Below are 5,455 nucleotides of genomic sequence, written 5' to 3'. Positions count from 1 at the left end.
CCGAGTTATTTCGATGACATCTTCGTACACAGTCGCGCTGAGGGAGGCCTCAGCGCGCTTGAAGTCCACTTGAAGCATCTGAGGCAAGTCTTCCAAGTGATGCGCGAAAACAAGCTGTATGCCAACTTGAAGAAGTGAATATTCTGCGCGCCGGAGATTCCGGTGCTTGGCTGCTTTGTGAGCAAGAACGGCGTCCGCGCCGACCCCGAGAAAGTGTCGTCGATATGTGCGTGGCCTACGCCACAGAATCCCACTGAGCTGCGTCAGTGGCTGGGTCTCGCAAATTATCTCCACAAGTACACGAAGAATGACGCCGGATTAATCCAGCCGCTCTCTTCGTTGTTGAAGAAAGATGTGTCGTGGTCGTGGACTTCCGCACATCAAGCCGCCTTCGACTCGGTGAAGAAGAGTCTCGCCGAGGCCCCAATCCTCGCGCTCCCGGATGACTCGAAGTCTTTTCACGTCGTCTGCGACGCGAGCGATTTCGCCATCGGCTGTGCGCTGATGTAATTCGATGAAGAAGATCGAGAGCGTGTCGTAAGCTACCAGTCTAGGCAGATGAAGCCGGCGGAGCGCAACTACCCTGTTCACGACAAGGAGCTCCTTGCGATGCGCTACGCTCTGATCAAGTTCAGAGTGTACTTGTTGGGTGAGGATACCTTCGCGGTGTACACCGATCATGCATCGCTGAGGACAGCGATGAAGAGTCCTCATCTCTCCCAGCGGATGGCCCGCTGGCTTTCGTTCTTCTCGGAGTACAACTTCGTTGTCCACTACAAACCCGGCAAGAATAACATTCTCGCCGACGCTTTGTCTCGGCGTCCCGACTACGACCCACGCGGTGCATTGGGTCGACAAGCTTTGCTGGATGAAGACGATGTAGACGAGTGTGCCACGTGTGAGGCGTCAGGCGTCAACCTGACGAGCGTCTCCCCGGTAATGCCACTTCGCGACGAGATCCGAGCTGCTTACGAACATGACTCGACGTGCTTCAGTATCCTGAAGCATCTCCGCTCTCCCAGCGCCGACACACTGGGAGCCCTTTCCCGCTCTGTACGAAACAAAATCCACCGATATCGTCTCGAGGACGAGCTGCTGGCGTACAGCATCGACAACTTCGATTGCCGAACGTGTCGTTGTCCCTAACGACCCCGATCTGCGCTCACGGATTATCCATGAGTTTCATGATGCCCCGCTGGGCGCTCATCTCGGTCGCGAGAAGACATTTGCCGCTGTGTCACGCGACTTTTATTGGCCACACCTGTACAAATGGGTGCGTAAGTGGGTGCGCACCTGCGAGACCTGCCAGCGCGTGAAACCTGCCTCGTCTTCGCAGGCTCCCTTGCGTCCTCTACCAGTGGCCACCGAGGCCTGGCGCTCGGTGTCGATGGACTTCATCTTCGGGCTCCCACCCGATGCTAAAGGACGATCAGGTGTCTTGGTATTCGTAGACCGCTTCAGCAAGATGGTTCACCTGATTCCGGTGTCGGATGCGATCACCGCGGCAGATACCGCGGTGCACTTCCTTGATGCCGTCTTTCGTCATCATGGCCTTCCCGAATCTATCGTCTCCGACCGCGACCCGCGCTTCACGTCGGCCTTCTGGTCAAAGCTCTTCGAGCTACTGGGCTCGAAGCTAATGATGTCCACAGCAGCCCATCCGGAAACGGACGGCCAGACGGAGCGCGTAAATCGCGTCCTCGAAGACGTCCTTCGAAGCTACGCGACGTCGTTCTCCAGCTGGAGCTCGTTTCTGCCACTGGCCGAGTTCGCTCTGAACAACGCGGTACACGCATCGACTGGGCTGACGCCCTTCTTCGTTAACAACGCGCGACACCCGCGTGTCCCTGCTCTCCTCGCCGTGGGCCATCCCACAGCGCCGTGTGTCTCCACTCTGGGTGGGGAAGAAGCTGCCGACAAGCCGTCTACTCCATCTGCGATGTCTCCGGCGGCTACATCGGTACTGGGTCAACGTGTATATACACCGGTTGCTAATGATATTTCGAGTGTATCCCCTGTTCCCACGTCGGTCAACGCAGTGACACGCTCCGCATCGAGCTCACTTGCGCCAGCTAACTACGCGCCGAAGCATGCGGCGCGACCAATCGACTCCGCAGTCGTCTCCGACTTCGTACTACAGCGCCAAGCGGTCACCCTCTATGTTCGTGACGCACTGCAGGACGCAGTGGACAAGCAGAAGGAGAAAGCTGATAAGGCTGGCCGCAAGAACACAGCCACGTTTACGACAGGCGAACGAGTGCTCCTGTCGACTGAAGGTATCAGAAACTCTGCAGTTACCAACCTCGGCGCGAACAAACTCGCGCCGCGCTTTATTGGGCCGTTTACGGTGATCAAGACCATTGGTGACGCTTACACTCTGGATATTCCTTCGACACTACGGCTACATCCGACGTTCTACGTCGGACGTTTAAAGAAATACCATCCGTCCGAGATCCCGGACGCTGATTTGTCCTCGAGTGACGCGGCAACTTTCCAGCGAGATGGTCCTCCTCCTTTGATCGACTCTTCGGGCGCTCAGCGTTGGATCGTTGAGCGAATCGTCGACCACGACTTTCGCCAGTGTCATGGTACCCGTGACGGTCACACTGAAGCGTTTCCACAGGGTCGCGCCCTGCGGGACATGGAACAACACTATCGCGTGCGTTGGCTGGGACTCCCCCCAGGTGAAGATACTTGGGAGCCGCGCAGTCGTTTGCGGGAAGACGTTCCCGACATCGTGAACGAATACGAGAAGACACTCACGTTCCGAAGCGTGAGTGAGCCGGGTGCTGATTTCCGCGGTGAAGAAGGCGACCAGCCTCCGCGGGTACACGGAGGCGCTCGCCATGATGATTAAGAAGAAAACTGGAGTTGACGCCGGGATCGAACCGGTGACCAGTTACACGAGAACTCGGCACTGTACCGCTGAGCCACTCGGTGAGTAAGCCGAGTGAACAAATGAGTGAGTGAGTGAGTGAGTGAGTGAGTGAGTGAGTGAGTGAGTGAGTGAGTGAGAGCGAGTGAGTGAGTGAGTGCGGTGCGAGTGATGCGAGGTTCCACGACGACGAGTGAAACCCCAGCTCGCAGGTCACCTATATTCCGACGTCGCAGTCGCCTGGGTCTACAAGATACTTCTTCGTACGCTGTGCAGTCGCACATCGTCGCTCAGTCAACTGAGCGAAGTGGTTGTCGTCCCCGTATTCGCAGTCTCAAGTACCTCGTGCGCTGTCTTCGTGATCCTCGTGTCGTCTGCTAGAACATCGTGGACGTTCCACGATGAGCGTATCCCCAAGCACAAGGAAGTCTCCAGTCGGCGCTCAGTCTTTGCGTCTGTGGTGATCATCGTACCAGCTGCAAAAACACTTGCTCGTGCTCTTGTCGCGGAGTTTGGTCTCCGTGGGAATCGAACTCACGCGTACTGCGCGTGAGCATGCTCCGTTACCCGCTCGGACACGACGTCGCAGAATTTTATGCGCCTCAGGACAATTTCAGAGGTCCAAGCTTCACTCCACCAGAACCTCACCTGGCGCCTCGAAGCCCACGTGTGTCGACACCAGCGCCAGCGACGGTGGCCTCCAAGCTGTTGTCTGAGATGGCTTCTCGCTCTGCACGCTCGTTGCCGAGCGTGGTGTCTCTTGTTGATACGCCAGTGGCTTGATGTCGTGAGTGTGGCCGATGTCGCCGCTGTCTCCGCCGTTCCAGCCGTCTTCTCCAATGTTCTTCATCAGTGCTTATGTTGCGTAAGTGCAACTTTAAGAGGGGGGGGGGTAATGTAATGGGCCCCTCCATTACATAAGTAGGTAGATTTCTTTACATAAGTAGGTGCATCAGCACACGACTAGCGTGTGCTGAAATGCTGTCATGCCATTGGCTGATATATGGGGAGCCAGACCCATTATTAGCCAATTGGACTATGACGTGTATTTGAGTGGCCAGGGCTGCGGCCTTGGTCCTAAAATAAAGTCAGAGTTGATTTTTCCTTAAACCTAAGACTCAGTCGTCCTATTGCGAGCTTCCTCAACACTATAGTGTAAGCAAGTAACGGAGTAAATACCTGGCCCGTTACAGATCTGGTTACCGGATACGTGATAGCCAAAGCTAGTGCGTCTAGAACTGCACAAACCATTGCCGAATCGTACGAGGAGTGCGTTTTCCGAAGCTTTGGAGCTAGTGAGATGATTAGGCATGATCGGGAGCCAGGCTTTATGTCTGATTTCTTTCGAGCTTTCAACCGGATCCTGGGGCAGAGACAGCGAGCAACCATGGCATATCGTCCCCAAGCTAACGGATCGGCCGAACGCATGGTGCAGACAATCACGAGGGCACTCAAGATGTACGTCCAGAATTTGGATAAGAGGGATTGGGATGAGTACGCAGAACGACTCCCCTTCGCGATGAACACCGCCCAAGACAGGATCCGGGGTGACACCCCATTTTACTTGGTACATGGGTGGGATCCCAAATCCACCCTAGAAGCGGTCATTCCGGTATGTAGCACCAAGAAGAGAAGCCGAGATCCAAGACGATGGCGATACCAAGTCCAGAAATATACCGGCAAGCCAGATCCCAAGTGAACGAACGGCTGCGGAGTGCGATACAAGATCGAGCTCATCGACACAACGAAGACGCCCGTCCACATCAAATCCAAGTGGGATCGCAGGTGTGGCTTTATTTAGATCGGGTGAAGGAAGGGTATGCCCACAAATTGGCCCATCTATGGCACGGACCGTTCCGGGTGAGCGAAAAAATAGGGGAACGTGCGGTGAAGTTGGAAACGGCAGGTACCGAATATCGCTTGTTCCCTGTAGTACACGAATCCAAGCTGAAGTTGGTCAAAGAATATCCGGATCGGCCGCAGATCCGTCTTTCGGTGGATGGATCCGATCGCGTCGACTTCGACGAAGACCTCCTACCGGAGGATAGTTGGAATATGGATCTCGAAGCCGACGAGTTCGAAGTCGAGAAGATCACCGATATGAGGTCAGGGAAGCGAACTAGATACGGACGGATCTACCGTGAATTTCTGGTGTATTGGCGGGGATATGACGAACCCAGTTGGATAGACGAGGCAGATCTGAACTGTGGAGCATTACTCTATGATTTCTTGCGGGATCGTACGAATCGGAACAGATTCGGCGTGATGCAGTCTCGTGAAGAAGAGTAGGGGGGGGATCCATGGGTGTGAGTTGGTCATGTCGATGGGAGGATGAAGAAGGACCCACAGGAAGGGAGTGGGTCGGGAGGAGGAGGATCGCTGATGTGAGTTGGTCACATCAGAAAGAAAGAGAAGACGGATCCACAGGAGAAGTGTGGATTAGGAGGAAGGAGTGAATGTTTATGCATGAAAGAGTGACATTTTACGTGCGAAGAGTCCCGCTTGATTTCAAGCGCGAGCTTTTGAGAGCCCGAACTATACTGACTCAATTGAGACTGGGTCTTAGGGGCTGGATCCGGA

Source organism: Phytophthora infestans, genomic scaffold, assembly GCF_000142945.1.
Source record: "Phytophthora infestans T30-4 supercont1.66 genomic scaffold, whole genome shotgun sequence".
NCBI lineage: Eukaryota > Oomycota > Peronosporomycetes > Peronosporales > Peronosporaceae > Phytophthora > Phytophthora infestans.
This window is presented reverse-complemented; position numbering follows the sequence as displayed.